The sequence below is a fragment of the Gopherus flavomarginatus genome, chromosome 9 (assembly GCF_025201925.1).
Source record: "Gopherus flavomarginatus isolate rGopFla2 chromosome 9, rGopFla2.mat.asm, whole genome shotgun sequence".
In the NCBI taxonomy this organism is placed as follows: domain Eukaryota; kingdom Metazoa; phylum Chordata; order Testudines; family Testudinidae; genus Gopherus; species Gopherus flavomarginatus.
The window spans coordinates 59,546,526-59,572,555 of NC_066625.1; the positions used below are offsets into that span (position 1 = coordinate 59,546,526).

At 43.7% G+C, this 26,030-nt stretch overlaps 1 protein-coding gene across 4 annotated transcripts in view; it reads right to left on the reverse strand.

The window, feature by feature from the left end:
* TLN2 (talin 2) overlaps positions 1–16,763 on the reverse strand; it is a 357,752-nt gene extending 340,989 nt beyond the window's left edge. For 3 of the 4 annotated variants that reach the window (XM_050966961.1, XM_050966962.1, XM_050966959.1), the window contains exon 1: positions 16,597–16,728. The gene's annotated coding sequence lies outside the window, so the exon portion shown is untranslated. Of the gene's footprint in view, positions 1–16,596 lie in introns of all 4 variants that reach the window. The other variant, XM_050966960.1, reaches the window with a different exon arrangement.
* Between the last annotated feature and the right edge of the window lie 9,267 nt (positions 16,764–26,030).

Here is a 26,030-nt window from a genome sequence, read left to right on the forward strand (position 1 = left end):
GTGAGGTAGGGAACTACTATTATCCTCATTTTAATGATGGGGAAATGAGAAACAAAGCACTTAAGTGAAGTATCCACAGTCACAGAGTAAGTGTGTCTGATCAGGGATTTGAACCTGGGTGTTTCAAGGTCTGAGTTAGTACTTTAACCACTGGTCCACCCTTCTTGTAATTTCTGAATTCAAGGTAATTTTAGACTAGTGTGTAGGTTTTAAAAACTGAAAGTCCATCTAAGTAGCAATACCGCAGATCTTCAATTTCACAAAGCTGTAAGGCCTTTGTTATAGTTGGGAGTGGGGGGGAGGTGACACGACTGCATGAGATTTTGTCATTTTCCCTTTTATCCACGTCTTCCTCCTCTTGGTTTGGGGAAACTCTCCCTAACAGCTCTGAATAGCTTTCACACTGTGCTGTCTGCAGTCCTCCATGTTCCTCCCTCCCCCTAGCAGGCTGGAGGTTTACTTTACTACTCATGGCTCATCAACGGGAGCTACAGAAAGCTGAGCAGCACAAGAAAGGATGGCTGGTCCCTCAGCAGGCAGGTAGCAAGACAGCATAAGTGTCCCATGGCACCTGTGTAGCAGGTATGTGTTTCATGTACCAGTCCAAGGACTGTATCTGTATCAAGATGGCAGCTTGAGGCTTCAATCAAAACCAGGGCTGCGTTGTGCTGGCTGCAAACTGAATGACAATGGTTGCTTTCCCTTAGGAGTCACAGACAACAATCTTAAATCCTTTAAGAAAGCTTATCTTTAGAGCTTCAACATCCAAGACCTAGGGCCACGCTGTGGAATGTCAGGAATGACTATTTGTCAGACACGCTCATTAAAATCAGCATGCTGTCAGGATGTACAGGTATTATGTAACTATATACCATGTCCTGAAGCACAGAAGTGGCAGACAAGGTGCAAACAGAGGGAATATGCAACAAATCACTTACAATCCTCTGTATTGGTGATTCTGGCTAAAGAGGTAATCGTTAAGATCTTCTAGGCAAGTCTTAAGAAATCAGCCATACATTGAGAGCTTGTCTACATCACAAAGTTGCAGCGCTGGTGAGGGGGTTACAGCGCTGCAACTTAGGAGGTGTACACATCTGCAGGGCACCACCAGCGCTGCAACTCCCTGTTTGCAGCGCTGGCCGTACTCCCGTTTTGTCTCGGGTGTAGAGGATCCAGCGCTGGTGATCCAGCGCTGGTAATCAAGTGTAGACACTTACCAGCGCTTTTCTTGACCTCCGTGGAATAAGCAGGTATCCCAGCATACCTGAGGAAGCCTCTGGTAATCAAGCTGGTCTCCTTCCCCGGTTTGCTCTCGCGTTCCCCGAACCCCCGAGCAAGCAGGTCTCCTTCCCTGCGGTTTGCAGGGTGGTTCGGGGAACGCGAGAGCAAACCGCGGCGAAGCTGGTCTCCTTTCCCGGTTTGCTCTCTCGTTCCCCGAACCCCCGAGCAAGCAGGTCTCCTTCCCTGCGGTTTGCAGGGTGGTTTGGGGAACGCGAGAGCAAACTGCGGCGAAGCTGGTCTCCTTTCCCGGTTTGCTCTCGCGTTCCCCGAACCCCCCTTGAAGCCGCCCGACAGCGCTGCAGTGTGGCCACATCTAACACCACTTGCAGCGCTGGTTGCTGTAAGTGTGGCCACTCTGCAGCGCTGGCCCTATACAGCTGTACTAATACAGCTGTAACAACCAGCGCTGCAAAATTGTAGATGTAGACATACCCACAGACTCAATGACAGATTTTGACCTTTACTTGACTATGAGCTTACACTTAAGTTAAGCATTAGTTACCTGACAAGACCACAGCTCACTTAGCATCTGTCTAGGCTGCAGTGGTGTTACGTCAATAGCTAGGATCTTGAACTCTCAGCTATGAGCAAATAAAGGCCTTTTAGTTCACCTTTAAATTCCAGTATTTTAGTATTGCACTCCTCCATTCAACATGCTGCCACTGTGTGCTTTAGACTTGAGAGCTAACCTTCAAGTTTACTTCCAAATAAACTATTGTATCATTATACAGATGACCTGAGATTTGCCCATCAAGTTCTCAGCTACTGTTTCTATTTCACTCTCTGTCCCAAGAGTTTAATTTTTAGTCACCAATTCATTTACCTGGAACAAGAAATGGAAACAAGCTTAACCTTTCTTTTCAGGACTCAGCAGTCACCAAGATAACACAAGAACTAACCAAGATTAGGATCCTATTGTGCCAGGGCTGTACAAACACAGAAAGAGTTCCTCTTGCTGAGGTTAGAAAGAATTCAGCAAGCTGTCTGAATAGACAAAAACAGACTAAGGATGGGAGGGGAACAAGTCAGGTGATTTTTTTTTTTTTTAAACTCTGCAGTCAGTGGCAGAGCCAGAAATAGAAGCTAGGTCTCACCAGTCTGAGTCCAGCGCCATAGAACCATGCTACTTTATCTTAAATGCTCACGTAAGCTATGCCTTGTGCTGGAAGAACCCATCATCCACTTTATATTGTGTATTTGAAAGCTGCCTTCAATTATCATAAACTACAAACAATATTTTGCTTCTGAAGATGGGAGTACTAGTGAGGAGGAGCAAAGTAAGTTCATGACAGATGCAAAGACAAAAAGACATCAAGTTAAAGCCATCCCTAACTTCACCATATTGGCAACTGTGCAGGCTCGCTAGGCACGCCTCTCTCTAGGTGTAAGATCACAGTGATCTGGGGGTCCAGGCCTAAAAGCAAGACAATATTCCTCTGTGCCCCCTTCCCTCATCCAATACTATGGGGTGCAGTGAAACATACCCAAGTGCGAGAAGGAGATGCTATTTTGGCAGTGAATGGACTTGAGCAAATAAGCACATTAACCTGTGTGCACAGGCATGCAGCAGTTCTGAATTTTCTGTTGCTCAGGTGACCTCCGTGTAACTTTTAAAAGTATCTTCATAAAAGCATAAACAAAGCTGTATTTTAAGTATGGGTGATTCTCTGTGCTGAGAAATTGGTGTAGGGACAGGGAGATCGTCAGCCCACATTCATAGATTCCAAGGCCGGAAGGAACCATTGTGATGATCTAGTCTAAATTCCGGTATAACACAGGCCACAGAAAGAACAGGAGTACTTGTGGCACCTTAGAGACAAACAAATTTATTTGAGCATAAACTTTCATGGGCTACAGCCCACTTCATCGGATGCATGTAGTGGAAAATACAGTAGGAAGATATATATACACACACACACGGAGAATCCTTAGAGCATAACATTTAGAAAAAAAATCCCATTTTGATTTCTAAATTGTCAGTTATGGAGAATCCACCCTTGGTAAATTGCTCCAGTGGTTAATTACCCTCACTCTTAAGCATTTACACCTTGTTCACACTTAGTTTCACACCTGAATTTACCTAGTTTCAACTTCTAGCCACTGGATCATGTTATACCTTCCTCTACTAGATCAAAGAGACCATTATCCAATACTTGTTCCCTAGGCAGGTACTTACAAACTGTAATCAAGTCACTGCTCAGCCTTCTCTTTGTTAAGCTCAATAGACTGAGATCCTTGAGTCTATCACCATAATGCATGTTTTCCAATCCTTTAATCATTCTCGTGGCTCTTCTGTGAACCCTCTCCCATTTTTCATTATCCTTCTTGAATTGTGGACACCCGGCCCGGACACCACATTTCAGCAGCAGTCACACCAGTGCCAAATACAGAGGTAAAATAAGCGTCCTACTCCTACTGAAGATTTCTCTGTTATGCATACAATGATCACTTTAGCTCTTCTGGCCACAGTGCTGCCCTGGAAGCTCACATTCAGCTGGTTATCCACCACAACCCCTGATCTTTTTCTGAGTCATTGCCAAACTGTGAAACCAAGAACGGACAAGTACTATCTGGATGGTCAAGCCTGCCTACCCACTGTCTTCAAGTAATTCAAGCAATGGGTCCAGCATCTGAGCAAACAGGTCTGTCAGTTAAGGATGCACAGGAGCATTTGGTATTGCACCAGAAAGGTCAGAAACAGTAGCACAGCTGCTGCACTAGTGCATGTCATATAATGGTGGGCAAATATAATCATCATGTCCACACAAACCTCTCAGGCCAATCTCTCTTACATGCCTCTAGAAACAGATTCCACCAAATTTTTTTGCTGCAAACACTCAGCCTATCCACGCGAGCCAAATATCCAGTTAGTACTGAGTTGGTTTCATAACAATGCAGGTCTTTTTAAAAAGTAAATAATTCTCAATTCCACTGTCTTTTTTCCCCACTTTGTATTCCACAATTTTGATTCAGTTAACCAACAACCTATTTCACCAACACAACTGACACGGAAACCCAGGTTGTTATAACTATAAAGGGAAAGGAACAGCCCTCCTGTGTACAATACTATAAAATCCCTCATTGCCAGAGAGAGACACCAAAATCCTTTAATCTGTAAAGGGTTAAGAAGCTCAGGAAACCTGGCTGACATGTGACCCAAAGGACCAATACGGGGACAAGATACTTTCAAATCTGGGTAGAGGGAAGTCTTTTGTTTGTGCTCTTTGTTTTGGGGGTTGTTTGCTCTTGGGACTAAGAGGGACCAGACATCAATCCAGGCTCTCCAAACCTTTCTGAACCAGTCTCTCATATTTCAAACTTGTAAGTAACAGACAGGCAAGGCGTGTTAGTCTTATTTTTGTTTTCTCAACTCGTAAATGTTCCTTTTTGCTGAGAGGATTTTACCTCTGTTTGCTGTAACTTTGAACCTAAGGATAGAGAGGGTTCCTCTGGGCTATATGAATCTGATTACCCTGTAAAGTATTTTCCATCCTGATTTTACAGAGATGATTTTTACCTTTCTTTTTAAGAACGTGATTGATTTTTCCTTGTTTTAAGATCCAAGGGGATTGGATCTGGACTCACCAGGAATTGGTAGGGGAAAGGAGGGGAGATGGTTAAATTCTCCTTGTGTTAAGATCCAAGGGGTTGGATCGTTGTTCGCCAAGAACTTGGTGAAAAAGCCTCTCAAGGCTACCCAGGGAGGGGAAGGTTTTGGGAGGAAGGGGGGTGTTCCAGACTGAGGAATCTGGATGGTAGCAGCAAACCCAGATCTAAGCTGGTATTTAAGCTTAGAAGTGTTTATGCAGGTCCCCACATCTGTACCCTAAAGTTCAGAGTGGGGGAGGAACCTTGATACAGGTCTTTGGTGTTGAATGGTAGAAAGGAAGAATGGAATTTAAGGTTGTGTTTTCATCTACTTTTCAACTTTTGAACTCAATCACCCTTGTAATTGTGTTAAGTCATGTTGGCTGTTTCACTGAAAGGTTCCATAGCTTCTAATTTTTACCGATCTCATGCCATTCTAGTTCTAGCTAGTCCAGTTTCCTTTTTACTCTAACAGTATAAAACTTGTAGCCTGTAAAGTCTCTGAAACTTCCTTAAATATCTTAGCATCACTCTACAAAGTCCCCAGCTGTACAATATGAGGACCATTTTGAGATTTAAGTCAACTTTGTGCTCAGGCAGCATTTCAACTATTATAGCAGCTAGATTCAAATATAGAAGACAGTCTTCAAGAGCGGCACAGTATGTCACTGTTAAGCTGGGGCATCCATTCTCCCGCTTCAGCTGATCAGGAGGGTTATGGTTTTCTGAGAAATTGTAACTTCTATAGAATGATTTAGGATTGTAGAAGCAGACTGGACATCTGTATGTGAGAAATTTTGATTGCATCTTTCGTTTTATTCTTGTTATCAGCATCAAGTGCCAGAGAGCTCCCTCTCATATTTGGATGGCATCTTCAGTCACTTGAACTCTGATTCTCCATTTCAGAAGGGAATCAATAATAGCATTAAGTGGAAATTCATTTTTCCTGTATAGATATTTGCAGCCTTTATTGAGTCAGTTCCATTGTTTGACCAGTTTGACTTTGTGATAAAAATCATAACCTCAAAGATCCGGTCTTCATTTAATTGCTCATTATCTTAACAAGTGGCACTGTACCCTCTTCAGTCACATCATCAGGATGGACAAAAGACACCCCAGCACACCATTCCCTCCATCAACAAGCAAAGCGGTGCGTGGCCTGACCCTACCTGGCACTACCTGTAGGGTCAAGTCAAGGATTCATTAATTCAGGACTGAGCCAGATCTGGGAACATCACTACACGATGCCTGGTGTGATACCATTAACAATGGCCACGGACTGGCATAACCAGCCCTCAGTAGACTAGGAATGTTTGATTATGATGACTTGTAGTTGTTTCAGCATAGGTATGTTTACTTCCTTAGTTTATCCTGTCTTCAACTGCAGAAGATAGTAATGGACTTGCCTATTTAAGTCAGGCTAAAGGAGTACATGCAGGAGTCAGTGACACAATGGAAGACAGGTCATATTGTACTGCACTGAATTATATATTAACATAAAAGTCTGTAACTTGAACTTGCTCACGACTTTCTCTCATGAAACAGTCACATTTTGCTACTCCAAAAATTGTAAAGCCAAGGCAAACAGGTGACTCCTGAATTTTTACGTTTAAAAAGCGCAAAATGTTTGTAACAAGGAAAAAAGTGACTGTTACTACTATTTTGGACATGGTCGTTTTCCATTTCAATATAAACAACTTCTTTTCACTGGTATATTTAACCATGAAGAATCTAACTAACTGATTTTTCCACACTTTGGAATAAGTAAAAATCATGTATTTTACTACTCGTTTCTTGGTGATGTTTACACTTTCATTAGGTTTTCATTTCTATCCACTTAATAGCTTGTTTCCTACCACTTCTTTCAATTTCAGGTACATTTTGTCAGATAAGTTTACATGTATGTTGGGTAAAGCTCAACAAGCACCAAGCCTTGTTGCTACACCAAGATCTTCCCAAACCACATCCTTCCTGTTTTGCCTAGTCCCTGCTGATGGACTATGTCCCACTTCTTCGGCCTGAAGACTCTCGTTACACATTGGCTTGAGTCTGCACCCAGTTAATGCAGCACTCCTTCCCACACACTATGCCAATGAATTAATGTTATTCCCACACAGAGCCATCTGGCGTGACAGGAAGGCAGAGGTTCCCCATCTTTCTGTAGTGATCCCCAGAATACCATATAGGAGCAGGGAAGTCACAGCCAGCCTGAAGATAAGCAACAGCTGCTTCCTATACCCCAATGCTGGATTAGTTTAAAGATTAATTACACTAGCTCTTTAAAACAAGAATAAGGACACTATTTACATACAGGCTTTGACTAGCCAGTCTTTGCCCTCCATGCCCCCTGGTAAGAGACTACCCAGGGCCTCTTCCAGATGCTGCAACCAGTTTTCATCCCTCCAGGTTCCATACAGGTTGGTACATTTTATCCAAAAAATGAGTATGTTTGATTTCTTGTTAGGGCCAGCAGTTGCTAGTACGATGCCTTCACCTCTTCTACATCCAGCCTTTTCCAGTCCCAGCACCTGTGCAGGAGATGCAGCTTGCAATCATGGTCCTGATCACAAAACATTCCCCTTCTTTTGAAATCACACCCTCACTGGCCACAATCTTGATGCCTGCAAATGCCTCTTGCGTATGGTTCAGTTTATCTTTAAACACTTCAGCGTAAGTCAATTTCCACAGGCCCACATACCCAACATCATTTGTCACAAGGAATGACAAAATTCGCCTACCCTGTTATTCCAGAATCCATTACCATTTAAGAGTGAATGCTTGTGCGCTGGTATCTCAAGTAGCATATCCTCATCTTCTTTTCAGTGTTCCATTCGGCATGTTGGCATCAATTCATATTAACGGATGGCTACTTTGATGGCTGACCCATTCTGAAAGCTGTAAGAAACTCATCAAGCTTGTTACTTGCTTCAGGTTTCAGAGTAGCAGCCATGTTAGTCTGTATCCACAAAAAGAACAGGAGTACTTGTGGCACCTTGGAGACCAACACATTTTTTTTGAGCATAAGCTTTCATGAGCTACAGCCCACTTCATCAGATGCATAGAATGTTAGTCTCTAAGGTGCCACAAGTACGCCTGTTCTTTTTACTCGCTTCAATGGCTCCACCAGGACTGACAAAACTCAACATTTGGACATTTCCTGGGGATCATCTCTAACCTGAGCTTGCCCTCTAGGTGTCCGTTTTTAAGTACATCTTACTACTCTGTGGCAATACTGGACACAGCCCGTGTTGCCCACTCCAACTTGTTTGCTCTCCTGGTACCGTAGGGTAATGAAAGCCATAATGTGTTCTGCACAATAAAGAAAAACATTGCCCTGTCTCACCAACTGGGCACCAAAGTCCAAACAGTTACCTCTTTGCATGGGTTTTAGTCCACATGCATTGGCCCACTAGTCTGAGTGAATTGATTGTACTTCACCAACACTTGGTCCCATTTCTCCAGTCCAGTATTGCTGGTTCTAAAACTTGCTGGATTACTTTGTAGCTGGCTGTGCAAACCAGCTGGAATCAAGTTGGTTTTTGCGGCCTTATATATGAAGTTGCAAATACAGCAGTTAAATCAGCTATGTGTGTGTTGAGAGTTCTTCGCCTTTCTTCTGAGGTTACTTTGCCATTGCATGCATTCTCTCTCTTGGGGTAGCTTCAGCATGGATACAAAGTGGTCATTTCCCACACCTTTAAGCATAGGCTGGGCATTTTCCTCCTGCCTTTGGTGCCGGCTTTCCACAATACACACTGGGTCAGGCTGTCAGCATTCTCCACTGATCTGTTCTTCCTCCTAGATTCCTTTAGCCTGTCCTCATATTCTTGTTCGGCACTAGTGGCTGCTTCTCTTGATACTTTCCTTGGAAAGTTTAATTCTCCCTTACAAACTGGAGACATTTCTCTGCCCAGGAAAAAAATCAAGGCAATTATTTTCTTAGGCTGGAATGTATCTCACAAACAATCCTGGCTGACTGGGAAGTCCTATTGCAAAAATTATATGTGGGCCACACTTCAGGGTAGTAACTTAAATTGCTATTCTTCCTTCTGCTTCTTAGGGTACGTCTTCACTACCGGCGTATCGGCGGGTAACAATCGATTTCTCGGGGATCGATATATCGCGTCTCATCTAGATGCGACATATCGATCCCCGAACGCGCTCCTGTCGACGCCGGAACTCCACCAACACGAACAGGGGTAGTGGAGTTGACAAGGGGAGCCGCGGATGTCAATCCCGCGCCGTGAGGACGGTAGGTAACTCGATCTAAGATACGTTGATTTCAGCTACGTTATTCACGTAGCTGAAGTTGCGTATCTTAGATCGACCCCCCTCCCCTAGTGTAGACCAGCCCTTGGTTTCATATAAAAACCCCTGCCTAGCTGCAGGTTGATTCTGTCTGGGGTCACAACAGTGCAACACGTTGAATAGGTTTCCAGCATTTCAAGCATTATTCCTACAAAAAGTCTTATTTGTCTTGTCCTTTCCCTCACAAATTAGACTGTATCACATTTTTTTCCCCTTTTCCTCACCCCAGGATCATCTCTGACGGGGACTCATTTCTCACCTCCACTGCTACTATGCTAAGCCAACTATTCCTATAACTGAAACAACTATTTATTGGGTCGGTTAGAACAGAATTTCAAGTAGACAGTCCTGCCATCAATAACCTGAAGACTAGTTAAAGTTCTCATCAATACAGATTGATGCTAAAAAGACTTTAGTGTCAAACTGTCAAAAGTTTTCAAATTTATTTTATGCTCACACAACACTCAAATGTTATGTGAAACAGTTAAATTCCAGAATAGCAAAATGCCTTTGAGTCCAGAAAGACCCAGTGTTTTGAGAAAAGCAGGCTTTTCTAACAATCTTTATATAAGATATGCACAATAAAAATAGCCAGACCAAACTAAGGGCCAAGGGAGATGGAAAAACAGGATTTTTATATATTCACTTATTTATTTTTGAAAGGTGCAATGTAGACAATTTTCAAGTAGAAGCATCAGTGAGGCCTTTTTGAAGCGGGAGACAGTTCTACCATGTAAGGTGCTAATCCCGTTATTCCAGTCCTGTTAACAAATCTCTAAATGCTAATGATATATAGTTGGAACTAGTGCCTATCCCACAACTGACCAAAATATAAGTTATCCTTTCATTGGCCAAGAAGTGAAGTGACCCAGATAATACCACTCATCATTTATTTCTTTAATTGTTATTCAAGATTAATTTAGTACCTTGAACATTTTTCTTCCCCCTCTTCCCAAAGGCGAGAAGTCATCTTTTTAAAAGAAAGAGCAAGTCTTAACCATACAAAAGCTGTCAGATATTAAAGCACAAGACTCTGTCTTTGTGTCCCAAGTTCTGACACTCTTTTCCCAGTGAACACATACAGAAAGATAATGGCTTTGAATACAAAAGAGTGTGTAGGCTGTTTAATTTCAAGTACCAACCTGACCTCAGCTTGGCAGAAACAGGGCTGTTGCCAAGTAAAAGGACAGACTTAACTGAGAAATTAGCACCACAGTATTGCAAAGGTATTTTAAGATGACTGTATTGTACATTAACCATCGCATAGCAAATTCAGGCACTCAATTTTTTGGTTTTATCAGGATGCTTTGGTAAAACTTTGAGAACTGAGGGGGTGGCTCTCTAGAGATGGAATCCCAATTTAGGGGTTTGGCTGGAAAACAATGAGAATTTACCAGCTTCCCAGATTAATTCAAGTTCAATTCTAAGACAAGCATGTGTACACCAAGCCCGGGGAAATGGTTTCCCGACACCACCATGAAGCAAGATTCCCAGTGCTGGCACAGCTTTACTGAATACTCTGAAAACTAAAAATTCAATATTCACACTTCAGCACCAAGTATTGTGGGTTACCAGTCACAGTTTCAGAGCTAGCTGCACTCTTCTGGTTTCTGAATGCACCCCCTCAGAAGATAGGCTTGTTTCCTTCACCTGTCCTGGGGTGGAGTCTCACAATTCCCTACATTTAGTCTGGGCCCAGGGTCATTTTAACATATGTATCAACCATGCTGACCCAGCAGATCTGACTGGGTTCAGCTACCTGCAAGTCTTCCCTTCAGGAGCTGTGATTAGTGGTTTATTCAGTCATCAGATGCCCTTTTCACAAATAAATATATAGTTTTATTTAATATCAATAGTGGGAACAAAGCATGAGAGAAAGGGGATTCAAATACAATAAAAAAAATCTATGCATATCAGTCCTACATAAAGGTTTACATAGGCTTAGTTCATCCCAGACACTCCCAACTTCTGGGTACTCCCTCTGTGTCTGCCTCCCTCTTCCCCCTCATCTCCAGGGACTTTTTATACACTCCTAAATTCTTGGTTCTTTTTCTCACATGCATTCCCACTCCCATGTTTACAAGCCAGACTGCTGAAATCAGCACAGTCAGAGGTGAATCTTCAAATGTCCAGTGACACCTGTATTGTCCTTTAATTATGGGTAAATGGGGCTGATGCTATTGATCCCTTTCCTGCTATGTGCAGGTAACACCTACTCAATTTAACCCTTTGTAATACTACAGCAAACACCACAACAAAAACCAAAGAGTCTGAACATGTAATATGCATGAAGTATTACAGACAACTCCCACGTCCTTCATAACCACTCCTCCATTCTGTTTGCTATTTTCTACTTTATCTACATCCAATTGTCTGCAAATAGTAAGGAAGGACTCACTAGTAAATATGCAAACCAAACCTCTGACAGTGAACCTGAAGCAAGCCTTTGATGTTCTAAAGTTGAGTATAGTGTTTTACACACACTTTCTTGTCTCTATCTTTTCTAGTTATGACTTTGTGGAGCAACAGCATCTGAAAGCCAAAGACTTTTCTAGCCAGATACATAGGCCAGTTTTACAAACTCAAGATGCCAAAAAAACTGGATGTTTAATTGAAATTTCTGAGACCGGCCTATCACTAATACGTAGGCATTACTTTAGACACCGCATTAAGTCATATAATGCTGACAACACAGGTTGGAATAATGCACCAGTAGCAGAATGCATTGGAAATGAATGGAGCTGGATGCCTGCACTGCTGTCTAGCTCTAATGACTAATTCACCACTGGCAGCTTTAGAACCTGCCCATGCCCAGCCCTCACATTTGTACAGTAAAAAACCAAACATACATTATATAAATACAGTTCTGAAAGCCACGAACACCCTTGCATCAACGGGTCAGGACCTTTCCAGATTTGGTACCTACCAGGGGAGGAAAAAGCTTTCACAAGCAGAATTTTTAAGTCACCATAAAGCTTATGCTGTTCAAGCTACATCTCATGATTTCAACAGCTAGAGATCTTTCAAGCCATAAAAACCTTGAGACTTGTATAGAATAAAATGCAGCTATGTGCTATCACAGCTGTACTTTAACTGCAGGTGATTTTTCCTATTTAAATAGAATTCAGCAGTTTGATTAGCTGGCAAATGATAAAAGAAATCAACTGCATAACAAATGAGCTCAGAGTTTAACTACTTAATCCTTGGCAGTTTACAGGATCACTCCAGAAGGTACATTTATTTCCACCTCCACCTCTACTATCTTATAATCCCCGCTAGTGTAACCACCACTGCAAAAAATCTTTAGTCACTGCTACACTGTTCTGGCAACATTTCAAATAGATTCAAATTAGAGTACACCACATTCCGTTACATATCATGTAACAGATGATGTTATTTTAACAGTATGCAGGTCAGCTATTCAGCAATACACAAACTTAAGCACTACAGTTAATACTGACAGGTTTCAGAGTGGTAGCCCTGTTAGTCTGTATCATCAAAAAGAATGAGGAGTCCTTGTGGCACCTTAGAGACTAACAAAAGCTTATGCCCAAATAAATTTGTTAGTCTCTAAGGTGTCACAAGTACTCCTCATTCTTTTTACGGTTAATACTGTAAAGTCACTAGGGGCTTGTCTACATCACAAAGTTGCAGCGCTGGTGAGGGGGTTACAGCGCTGCAACTTAGGAGGCGTACACATCTGCAGGGCATCACCAGCGCTGCAACTCCCTGTTTGCAGCGCTGGCCGTACTCCCGTTTTGTCTCGGGTGTAGAGGATCCAGCGCTGGTGATCCAGCGCTGGTAATCAAGTGTAAACACTTACCAGCGCTTTTCTTGACCTCCGTGGAATAAGCAGGTATCCCAGCATACCTGAGGAAGCCTCTGGTAATCAAGCTGGTCTCCTTCCCTGGTTTGCTCTCACGTTCCCCGAACCCCGAGCAAGCAGGTCTCCTTCCCTGCGGTTTGCAGGGTGGTTCGGGGAACGCGAGAGCAAACCGCGGCGAAGATGGTCTCCTTCCCCGGTTTGCTCTCGCGTTCCCCGAACCCCCGTGCAAGCAGGTCTCCTTCCCTGCGGTTTGCAGGGGGGTTCGGGGAACGCGAGAGCAAACCGCGGCGAAGCTGGTCTCCTTCCCCGGTTTGCTCTCGCGTTCCCCGAACCCCCGTGCAAGCAGGTCTCCTTCCCTGCGGTTTGCAGGGGGGTTCGGGGAATGCGAGAGCAAACCGCGAGGAAGCTGGTCTCCTTCCCCGGTTTGCTCTCGCGTTCCCCGAACCCCCCTTGAAGCCGCCCAACAGCGCTGCAGTGTGGCCACATCTAACACCACTTGCAGCGCTGGTTGCTGTAAGTGTGGCCACTCTGCAGCGCTGGCCCTATACAGCTGTACTAATACAGCTGTAACAACCAGCGCTGCAAAATTGTAGATGTAGACATACCCTAGAAGTGCTATTCTGAGGTTCCATATTTGCTGTAAAGTTTGAGATACAAAACGTGTATACTGCGCTAGTTTGTCTCTGCCAACCCTGCAAACTCAGCCCAGAGAGTAGAAGTCAAACAGCATTCAATCTGGATTTTATAATCTGATTTAAATTCCACAGTTCTGATGACGATGCACAGGCAACAAGAGAACCCAACATAATCCTGTAACTTTGCAGCAACTAGTGAGTAAAAAGTCAAAAATATCACAGCACTGAGTTCACATAGGATGTAGCTCACAGGAGTAATAGTATTTATCCAGCAATTTTCACATAGTTGTCTATTTGTTTTTTAAACAAACCAACTTGTCTATACTTAACTTTCATTTGCTGGAGTTAAATATTAGACTCATTTATGCTAACTACACAGCAGTTATTTGTTATCTCAAACAGAATCAACATATGGAAATTTTCCATGTGCTAGATTTGTATATGATACTATGAATCATAGATTATTAGGGCTGGAAGGGACCTCAACACTAATACTGGCAGCTTTAATCAATATTGGCATGCAGTACACGGCCCTACAAATGAGAATAAATTAGCATGCAGGAGACGTGGTGTTTCACATCATACCTGCAAACAATCTGAGGGTTTTCTTCCAGTATGAGAAAGTGTTTGGAGGAGTCCCACCATGAACACTTAGGTTTTCTTTCCCTGCTCATGCAGAACCTCTTACACAGCATGAACTAATGTTTGTTAGAAGCATACTTTCAAACTTAGAGCACCGTCTCTGGCATGAAAGGAACATGGATGAAACTTGGCTCCCAAAGTAAGTTTGACAAAGTACATTTTTACAAGACTTGGAAAGGAAGTGAGCAATTGTTTAATTTTGGGGATTTTTTTTCAAATCAGTGTTATTTAAGGCCAGGCACTGCAGAATTGGTTTAGTGTGAAAGACTAAGTGAAAGAGACAATAAACAAGTGAACGTGACCCTTCAAGAGTTAACAATGAGCAAAAAAGAAAACCTGCAAAGGATGCAAATAACCTAAGATAATGTTAAAAAACAATCACCAGTGTTTACTGTTAAACTTGCAAATATCCTGTTAGGACAACTGCTTGCAGAGGTCAATTCGCTGCTATGAAACTACCCTACGTTGTACTAGGGGGCATTTTGCTATCACAGCATAAAGGCATGAATATGCAGTAGCAAAGAGATGCACCTTTTAGGATCATTTCAAAGCAAAGGCCTGCATGGGAAACCCTAGCCCCACGGAAGGTGTAAATAATCCCACCTCAGCAGCAACACAAGTACAATCAGGTTTCAGGGTAGCAGCCGTGTTAGTCTGTATCCGCAAAAAGAACAGGAGTAGTTGTGGCACCTTAGAGACTAACAAATTTATTTCAGCATTCGCTTTCCTGAACGACAGCATTCTGTGCATCCCAAGAAGTGAGCTGTAGCTCAGGAAAGCTTATGCTGAAATAAATTTGTTAGTCTCTAAGGTGCCACAAGAACTCCTGTTCTTTTTACAAGTACAATGGATGCAGTCGACCCACGCTAGGAGACCAAGTTCTTCACACCTTGTGCAGACAGATGCTCGCCCCCTGGGGCAGAATAGTCCCCGGAACTACCAGCAGCGTTTCTGGGGGCCCGATGGAAAAAGCCGCTCGTCTTTTCACACGCTGCCAGCCCATCCCCCAGGCTCCGCCAGCCTCCCACGCCCCCTTCCCTTGAATCTGCCCAGCCTTCCTGCCAGAGGCAGAGAATTGGGAGAGCCTGCAGCCCTCCCCACCCGAGCGCAGGATCCATCCCTCGCCTGCTGGGCGAGCCTGCATCCCTTCCACGACCTGCAACCTACCCAGCAGCCGAACCCAGCCCCGCGCCCCTCTCAGCAATAAAAGGAGAGAGAGAAAGAGACATGATCGTCCTTGAAAGGTCGGCGCTCGCTGCCTTGTAACGCGCACGGGAAGCTCTTATCTTCAGTGCAATCTCTCACCCTCTCTGCACATCAGCCAAGCCAGACAGATCCTGCATCAGCCACCGCCCGCCTCCCAGCCCCCCATCCGAAGTTGGCTCTTCTGGACACACGTACGGGAGGCGAGGAATGACGGTGGTGTGCCCCCCCCCACCCCCCCTGCTGCTCAATGCATGCAACGTGGGCTGCTCTAATAAAATCTCAGAGTCACAAAAATATGGCTCCCTCCCCGATGCCTCCCCTAAGGCTGTTCTGCTGGCTCCCAGCCCCCGCACCCCCAAACCAGACCTGGGGCCCCAGAGTTAAATTACAAGACACAGCGATTGCTCCACACCGAGCTCGCTCCGGCTGATGCAGGAGGGAAATAAAGCAAAGCAGCCCCTCTTGCATCTTTTCCCTGGTCTCCTCTCGTGCTGGTCTGCACCGCTTTCGCGTGCAGCAGCCTGCCCCTGTGTAGGGGGTGTGGTGAGGGATGTAAGCGGGGCAGGGGAAGAGCCTTACTCCACGTTTAAAACTGCTTTTATTACAGCTCCCTGGGTCTCCTCCATTCTGCTGCCAGCCTCCAGAGCAGGGCAGCGTTTCGGCGTGGATTAGATTGTGCTGGAATGAAGGTAGCTATCAACAAGCGTTAACACGCTCCAGTTCCAGCAGCCGGATCTGGAAGGGTCACTCCATGCATCTGGTCTGCCTTTTGCAAAAGCCCAATCACCGGAAAAGGGATCAGGGGCGAAAGCTGAGCCGAGCCAGCCTTGAGCTTCCAGACAAGATTGCTCTACCAGATTCAAGAAAATTCACCCGTCTGCTTGCGAGGCTGAGTGCAGTGCAATAGCTATATGCAAAAGACAGGTGGAGGTTCATTCCCCTGCAGATCTAGCGCTCCCTTTGCACGGCCAGGCTTCTCACTGGCTTTCTGCATTCCCACCACTCAGCCCGTGCACACAGGGATTATTCCCTGGGTAAAAAAAGAAACACGAGAAATTCCATGCAACGTGCAATAGCAGGAGAGGGAAAGGGCTCCTCAGAGGCTCCTACCGGGACAGGCGTTACTGTTGCATTGCAAAGCGCCTAACCCCTGCAGTTCGCTTCCTTCCCCCCTTCCTTGCCTGCCAGTGCCGCCTGCTCCTGCGCTCTGCTCCTCCTCACCCTCTTGCAGCTGCTGCTCACTCCAGGCTCAGAGCCCCCTACCCAGGGAGAGCAGGAAACGCGTCATCACTCTGGGACTGGTCTGCCTTCCTCCTCCGGACCATGCAGCTGCCTCCTCCTCCTCCCCCCCCACCCCCCAGCTGGAGCAGGCACCCCCCCCACACCCGCACCCCACCCTGGCACCTCGCTAGCGCGGCAGCAGCTTCGCCTCCACAGAGTCATCCGCCCGGTTCACTGGATTTAGGCAACAAGGTCACCCTACTGCCCTTTCTTACCTGCGAGTGAGGATATGGGGGCAGCTGCTGCAAAGACACCCCTCCCCATCCCACTCCACCCAGCGTTCACACTCCCAGCTGAGAGGGGATGAAAGCGAACCCTGCTGAAAAAAATCCATTGATCCAGCTGGGTGGTGGGAAGGGGGGAATCTGTGTTCCCAGCTGCAGTATAGACCTCTCTTCCCCCCAATAACAGACTGCCCTCTGTCCCTCCTCTGGCAGGGCAGCCGGTACTAGGGCAAGGAGCTCTGTCTCCATTGAAGATGTCCCCTTCTTCAGTCACAGCTGCCACTGGCCCTGGGATAGTTTTCAGGAGGGAAGTAGGCCAGGACATGGCTTCGTTTCAGGGATGTGGAAAGCAGGGGAGACTAAAGTATTCTTTAGGTAGGAAATCGATTTGTGGAGCAATTCATTTACTGTTAGAGAAAATGCAGTGTTCTCCACATTGGTTAGACACTTGCCCTCACCTTTACTCATATCTATACTACAATACTGTATATAAACCCAGGTAGGGAGTACCAGACTTTTAGTCTGTTACATTACTTTTCTAACACTGCAAACTCTTAGGAAGTGGGGTTAAAGTGCTGAGATTGTGTTACATACTTAGATACTACAGCAACAGGCATGTAGGAGACCAAGATGGAGATTGCAGGAATTCTCAAAAATTGAGGCAATGTTTCTACAGAACTGGATTAAATTAATAGGTCTCTTTAAGCTTCCTTCCCTCCCCTTACACTTAAGTAACTATATTTTATTCTGAAACCAACCCAGTGGGCTAAAGAACAAGTGAACCTAAACTTGAATTTTGCAAAGAGACCCACAAGGGCAGATCCTCTCCCATACAGAGCCTTGTTGACCTGCACCCTACATTGGTGCAATTTACATTTTATTCATCAAACATCTATAAAATGCCAACTTAGGCACCTCTGCACCTACACTGTAGGTAGGTCACACCTCCTGTTTATTCATCACCATCTTAGACAGGAGCTTCTGAGCCAAACAAACTTCTGCACAATGGATTATTTCAACATGAATAAAAATATCAACTCGTTCAAGGCAAAACAGCCATTTATATTTGGTCATATTAAGCTTTTAAACGTAGTACTAGCTGGAAACTGTTGTTGGAACAAGGGTTTGTTCTGCATTAACTCTACTGGTATAGCCCCATCAGTGCAGGCAGAGCTGTACCAATATATAGGTACTTTATATCAGTATAGTTATACCTTACAGGGAGGAGAATAAGCTATACTGGTTCGAACACATTACAGTGATATAACTGCATTCATTGTACAGTTTATATCACTATAATTTTTAGTAAAAAAAAAATCATAGCCATAATCAAAATCATTTTGCCAGTACAAAAATTGTAGGAGCCTAAATGATCAACTGTTCATCAGCATTGTAAACAGGAGAAAATGTTTCTCAGTTGCATCATCATTCAGCCGTTCTCCCAGTCAGCAGTAATTTTGAGCAGTCAAGTGAGCATTAAACCACTGGGCCAACAGGCAATTGGACTGTAGAACTAGCAAGTCCTGAAACCCTTTTAGGATTTCTACAGCAATTCATTCCCTGGTGAGCTTGTTGAAGATGGTCTCGTAGTTACTATACCCAACAGCAGTTACTTTGTACACCTAAGCTGCATAATTAAGGCATCTCAGTATTCACAACCATGTCATTCTGAGCTACTTAGACCTCTTGCACTAGGGTCAAAAAGCATCTTGCAAATCACACTAGAAAGTGTGCTTAATTTTGCTTTATTGCATTAGAATACTTTGTTTGGCGGTGTATTTGCTTTTTTATAAGTTTAAGAATATACATACCTAAATAAAAGTATGGAGTTCTGAGGCATCGATCACACCCCTTCACAGCTCCCAGTACAAGAGACACCTTGGGGGATAGCCAGGGATAAGTAAGGGCATGGTCACAGAGTGACTGCATTTCATCTATTCTCAACTATCAGAAAGGCCTATTGGGACCATAAGCAGCCAATTGCAATTTAGAGGAGCCCAGGGGATGCTTTAAATTTTTCCAGGCCCAAGAAGGCTGACTAGTGCCAAAATAGGACTGTGAAAAGGTAACAAAATCAACTTTCTCCACCCACCTCCAAGGCCTGTGCAGCAGAGCTGATAACTTAAGTCCAAAGTATTAGATGTTGATAGCATAATGATGAGTCTGAGCTTTCAGAAAATAGGAATTTTTTATTTTTCATCGTGTTTACTTATGCATGATAGGTGCCTTACAGGTAAATAAAAGACAGAGTCCCTGCCTCAAAGAACTTACAGTTCAAGTTTTATACACAATTCAGCAAGGATACATAAATAATGAGGTGACAAAATCCTAAGCTTTCTTCCAAACTGGGATGATATTTCCTAGATGATGTCAGTGTGTAAAAGTGAGACAGTTTTGGGTTTCACATAAGCTTCACAGCCCGCAGGAATCAGCAAGTTGTACTCTACTTTTTCCCAATTCTGATTCCAGCCTGTACTCAGATAAATCTCCTGATCCCACAGAGACAAGGATAATCAGAAATCTTTTCCATCTTAGAGAATAGCTTTGTGAGTACTCTGTTGGTCCTCTACAACATCTGGAACTTTCTTTCTAGTGATGAGTTTACATTAGTTCACTTTATTAACATTTGCAGATGGAAATATTTCTGAGGAAAGGAGCTCAGAATAACTGAGATGAACCAAAAAGTGCTTATACCACAGTTCTGAAATTATCCAACATTCCCTTCTATTTTGTTGTGAAGACAACTTTGGTCCTTCACCTCTTTCCTATTTAGTCTGTCACTTGTCTCTTGGAGTATCATTAAACTGGTTTAGCTAGTAGTAGTAACTGCTGAATTTGTGATTTGTCTGACGACCTGCATGACATAATAATCTCTCACAATCAGATCAGACTCTAGCCGCAATTACCAGCTGTGACTGCTGAGCTGAAATGTTTATGGTTCGTTATGAACGAGGGGGAAAATTATGACTGCTTGGAAGAAGATAACATTTCTAGGCTTTGTTTCCATCCAGACAAAGCTTAAAAATTGAGAAATTCTATTTCAGGCATCTGACTTTACTTTTCCTCCTTCCCAGGAGTTTTACCTCATCTCTCCGCATCTTCCTCATTACCAGACCTTCAGAGGCTCAAAAATAAATGCACTTTGGCATATCAAGAAGTACAACAATCATAGATTTCCATGAAACAAAGTGGCACTGACGTATGAGCATCAGGAATGGGAGAGCAGTTTTCAGTTGCTCGCCAGGTGTGTTAGTAGAAATGGGGACCCCCTTTTCTAAGCTTGAGAGGCAGATGTCAGAAGACGCTCACAAAATAATGAAACTTCTACATGAACTGCCCATAAATGCTGTCCCACTTGTTCATGGCTCTGGCTTTGTATTGAAAATGTCAGAACTTTGATACCTAAACTATATCACGGGTGCACACCTTGAGGTGACAGCATTTCTAGCTAAATCTTCCTGGCATTTTTGCTTACAGTGTCGGATGTCATGTCAGGTACATGCAATAAACAGTTTTCTAAATCTGTCAGTGCAAATGCACTTTAAATCAAGAAAAAAATCAATGGGTCCATTTAAATGCGACATAAATCAAATCTAGGTATGCAAATGAGATTGTAAAAATATGTGCATATAGATATTCCGTTAGGATTGGGCATCTTTAGAAAACTGACAACTGAGAAAATAATAATCTTCTACCATCTTATACATAACAACAGGAATGCAATGCCAGTTACTAAGATCCTGCAAAGGCTTTGGATGGGAAGGAGAACACTTACAAAGCTCAGGAAACAAGGCTCCAGCAAGGTAAATGGACTTATTAAAAGCTAGTAGAGGAACATGTTTTGGTTAAAATGTGACAAATTATTTTTATTCCTATGTAAGAAGGTTTGGAAAAGTCAAACGCAGGAGTCCTAGTGGGTCAAAACTAGAGAGGTTATGTGACTTGCACAGAGTACACAGCAAATCTGTGTCAGTCACAAAGCTAGGAATAAGCCCAGAGTATCTAGCTCATTGTCTTGTGCTCTGACCGCTAGACCATCTTCCTCTGGCATATGTACCCTGTCTTTGGAAAGTATAGTTAAGCAAATGGTTTGCTAAATAGCTTAAAACAACCAGATGTGGTGTTAGATTCTAAAATAGTGAAATAGTGTTTCCTAATATCGAACCTAGACCTGCAACTTGAGACCATTGCTTCTTGTTCTGTCATCTGCCACCACTGAGAACAGCCTACCTCCATCCTCTGGCATATGTACCCTGCCTACCTCCATCCTCTGGCATATGTACCCTGTCTTTGGAAAGCAACTTGAGACCATTGCTTCTTGTTCTGTCATCTGCCACCACTGAGAACAGCCTACCTCCATCCTCTGGCATATGTGCCCTGCCTACCTCCATCCTCTGGCATATGTACCCTGTCTTTGGAAAGTATAGTTAAGCAAATGGTTTACTAAATAGCTTAAAACAACCAGATGTGGTGTTAGATTCTGAAATAGTGAAATAGTGTTTCCTAATATTGAACCTAGACTTGCAACTTAGACCATTGCTTTTTGTTCTGTCATATGCCACCACTGAGAACAGCCTACCTCCATTCTCTTTGGAAGCCCCCTTCAGGTAGTTGAAGGCTGCTATCAAATCCCCCCTCACTCTTCTCTTCTGCAGACTAAATAACCCCAGTTCCCTCATCCTCTCCTCATAAGTCATGTGCCTCAGCCCCCTAATCATTTTTGTTGCCCTCTGCTGGACTCTCTCTAATTTGTCCACATCCCTTCTGTAGTGGGGGCACCAAAACTGGACACAATACTCTAGGTGTGGCCTCACCAGTGCCGAATAGAGGGGAATAATCACTTCCCTCGATCTGCTGGCAATGCTCCTACTAATTGTGAGTAGTCCTGGCATTATGTGTGTAAGGGGAAAGATCTTTGGGCATGCTTCCTCATTACTTACACCCATTTCAGTCACAAACTGTCTCTCAGACATTAAAAGCCATACTTTTCTCTTTCTGAATGCAAGGAAGGATCACGTTTGTGTAACGGAAGGTCGAATTTGGGCCTAAGTCTTCCTACTGTTTGCTTTTTGCGTAGTCTTATTGAAGCACCTCTGCTGTGTTTCTGCTCAGTCTCCTTACTTTGTCTCTTACTACTTACTACAGTTGCCTTATTTTGTCTCTTCCACACCCCAGCACTACAAAGAACAATACACAATGAAAATCTTCCCTGTTTGTGTTACTCTGTTACATCAGTTTCTTCACTGTGACTCAGATTGTTCTTTCTGGTAATAATGGAAGCCTCTTCTTGTAAAATTATTTTCAGTCGCACTTAATGTGATTTCATCTTGCGGGAGACAACAGAAGTTCTTCCAAAAAGGGTTGTGGCACCATTGACTCTTCCTACTTAGCTTTGCATGGGAGTTTCTGGAAGAGATTCATTCATTAGAAAAATGTTTTTTTAAGGACTTAAATCCTTTAATAGTAAAATGAAATTGCCTATGGGGTCACCTTCCCTTCCTCCCTCCCTCCATATTATTTATTAGCATTTTACTGTTTAAAATCAAGCTTGGAACTGTGGTAATCATCCTATGACCTCACCACTTCTCCTTTCCCAACTCTGAAGTCTGTAGTCACGAGTGACAAAAAACAGAGTTCCAGAGTATTGAATGATTTGTGTCTATGCAGGAGAAGCTGATCTTATCAACTTCTCTTAGCTCCATAGTTACATTACAGTCTAAATATAGCCTTTTAGAGAAATTATATTTTCCCTTCTATGATAGTTGCTGCATCTGCAGAAAGTCACTCAACCAATTTTAAATTAACTACAGAATGACTTTACAGAATTAATATACTAGGTAAAAAAACACAAACAAAGAAACTCAAGTATTTCTGAAGGGCAGAAAATCAGGCGCGTGTGAACCAATGCCTCATTTTAAGGGAAATGGTGATTTCAAAGGGTGGAAGAATAGGATTGTGGGTCAGATTTGGGACCCAGATTCAGTAATGTGTAAGGCCAGGAGACTAAAATCCAAAGATCACTTTTAGAGGCACTACACCTAATAGTAATAATAGTAGTTAGGGCCATAGGTTGATTTCACTATTGCTTATTCCAGCTCCCCTCATACACAGTATTAGCAACATCAAAAACATTTTAATATCTAAAAAGCAGAGTTTCCCATGGCATTACCCTGTCACTCTAAAGGCAACTTATTTTGCTTAAGCCTTTGATTATGAAAAACAAAGTTAATGAAAATGTTTAAGTTAAAACCTTGGGTTCAGACCGTCACAATATCCAATATGGGTTGGTGTTTCCACTTGTGGCTTCCAAACATATCTTAAAATTAGTGTTTGGAGCTGAGCCATAAAACATGTCCAGGCTTTTGAAACATGAGACAGGACTCACAGAATACACGAGGGATGCTCTCCACATCACTTGTATGTAACTAAATGGTGACTCACAACATGAACAGTAAGTTATATAGTCTTTTAATCTAATATCTTGCCAGTATGTACAAAAAGACAATATATACAAAAAAGCTATTGCATTAAATACACATAAAATATTGCACTTTTGAAAATGGGATGTAGGCTCCAAAGTCACTTAAGGAATTTGGAAATTTTTTTTCCAGGAAACAATATCAAGCCAAACACCTGAATGATGAAATCCATCATTATATAGCAGCAGTGTTTTTCAGTTGCCACTCCTTTTAAGGATGCTGATAGAGTATTGGAACAATGCCTTGATTTTTAGGAAATAAAATTGGTGTTTTCCTAGCCACGTTCCCACCATGTTACCACACATTAGCTTTGTTGCTGTTATAAAGTAAAACGTTTGCTTTTCTTTTTTAATTACAGCAATTTTGTGTTATGGAAAAATCTTCACTTTTAAAATATGAAGCATTGTCAGCACCTTGTCATCATACAATTAATTCAAATAACAAGCTCTATTTTATACATAACTCTGTTTCCTTTCTGTGTTACAGTCTCCTTCAGTACTTGGCTACATCCGTTTTACTGTTCAGATGTACAGATTGTTTGTTATGATTTATAACAGAACAATCATTTTATGCTCTGAAACAGTGAAATACAGATTTGGGCATATGTAAATAAATCAAACAAATACATTGTCTGAGTCTGTGCAATACCAAAGGAAAGAATTGAAGTTGACACAAGAATATTTCCTGCTGGAGGTCTGCCAAAGAAAAATTGGCTGCACTAGTAATGCTCATTATTGTGATTCTCATCTTATTTGTAAGTTTAATAAAGCACCAACATCTGCTTATGATATTAACAGGGCTGAGTCCAAGCTGTAAGCTGTTTGTGCATAAACTATATAATTTGTTTCAAAATCAATATTTATTTGCACATTTTTTCACTCAGAGGAGACAACAACCCTCCTTTTATGCAGTACAAAGCAGGAGCGGCGCCAGGGTTTTTGGTGCCCTAGGCACAGGGCCAGCTCTAGCCATTTCGATGGCCCAAGCTGGTCCTGCGGCTCCGGTGGACCTGCCACAGGCATGCCTGTGGATGCTCCACCGGAGCCGCGGGACCAGCGGACCCTCCGCAGGCACGCCTGCGGGAGGTCCAACGCAGCAGCCTGCCGCCCTCCCGAATCCTGGCGCCCTAGGCTACCACCTAGGTCGCCTAAATGGAAGCACTGGCCCTGGTACAAAGCATGTGCAACACCTCAGTCCCACTTAAACCCTAAATTACACATGCTAACCCTCTACACAGAGGTAAATTTCACCCTCAGTATGATGGTGCTGTACACTGAGCATGTAAAATAGCTTTAAAATCAGTAGTACAAGCCATTTTAAGGGTGTGTTCATTAACGGCAAATATATGAGATCAGATCAAGCCTCCTATATGTGCTTAGAGCTTCTTTGAAGGACAATGTTATGCCTCTGGGCATCCGGATGGTTCAAGAAGTTAGTAATGGGATATGAAGCCATTCACCTCTAGGTCACACCTTGAATCCTGTCCAGGCTGGTAATTACCAAAGATTATCACCCCCTACAACCCAAGATCTGTGCACGGAGAGGACTCTATGCTCCCAGATTTCCCTTGTGGAAGGGGGCTAGGGTTTCATGCTGTACCATGCTGAGGCTCAGAGCTGATATGGTCCTGGTCTCCAGGGATCCACTGGGATATACCAGATATGGGGTCATCCCCATGACTTCTTCCATGGAGGGTGAACCCCTCCTCTCAGTGGAAAGATTGGGAAGGAACTCCCAGAAGCGATCCTCACAGAGATTCCCTCCTGGCCATAACTGCCATCCCATGGCCGGGTTCTGGCCTCTGTGAAATTAGCTGGTAGTTTCAGTTCAGCATCCTAGTGATTGGGTCTGTTTATGTCAATAATCAGGGCTGTAAATGACAGGGCCAAATAACCACAGGTCAGTCCCTGCAGGGTAAGTGTGAGTGGCAGGTTGGTACGGGGGAGGCACATATAGCTCCTGCCTGTGCTACACAACAGAAGACGTGAGTCTTCTGGGCTCTCAGGCTGCCACCTTCCAAACTCTGATCCCTTGGCCTGCTGGGGTTATTGGTGGGTGGCTCCTGCATGGAGCTGTGAGCACGGCCATACGGCTGGTGTGGTTCACGGATGTCCCCCATTCCAGCTCCTTCTGTGGCAAGAGGGAGACCCTAGCACATGTTTCCCTCCAGAGCATTAGGCTGCAACCCCTCTTCTAGTTCCTCCTCCTGCTTGGGTTCTGGCTGCACTTTTCCCTACATCTTTTCCTTCATGCACTCCTTGTCCGCTACCCAGCAAAGCAATGGCACCATCCTGTCACCCTCCTTGAGGCACTGGGCAAGATGACTATAGATTAATCCATGAGCAGAAAGCTCGATGGGGGGTTCTCTGCAACTGTGGGGCCTACTTTAGGTCCCTGCTTGTGTCACATACTTAGATGGAGTTTCTCTGGGCAGCACCCAATGACTTGTCACAGAGCAGTGATTGCAGTCCAGGGTTCTCTGCTCTGTGTCTCCATCTGTTCCCTTCGTTCTCAAATGATGACCTGCATTCCCCTTTCTTTGTTATCATTTGTTGTTCCT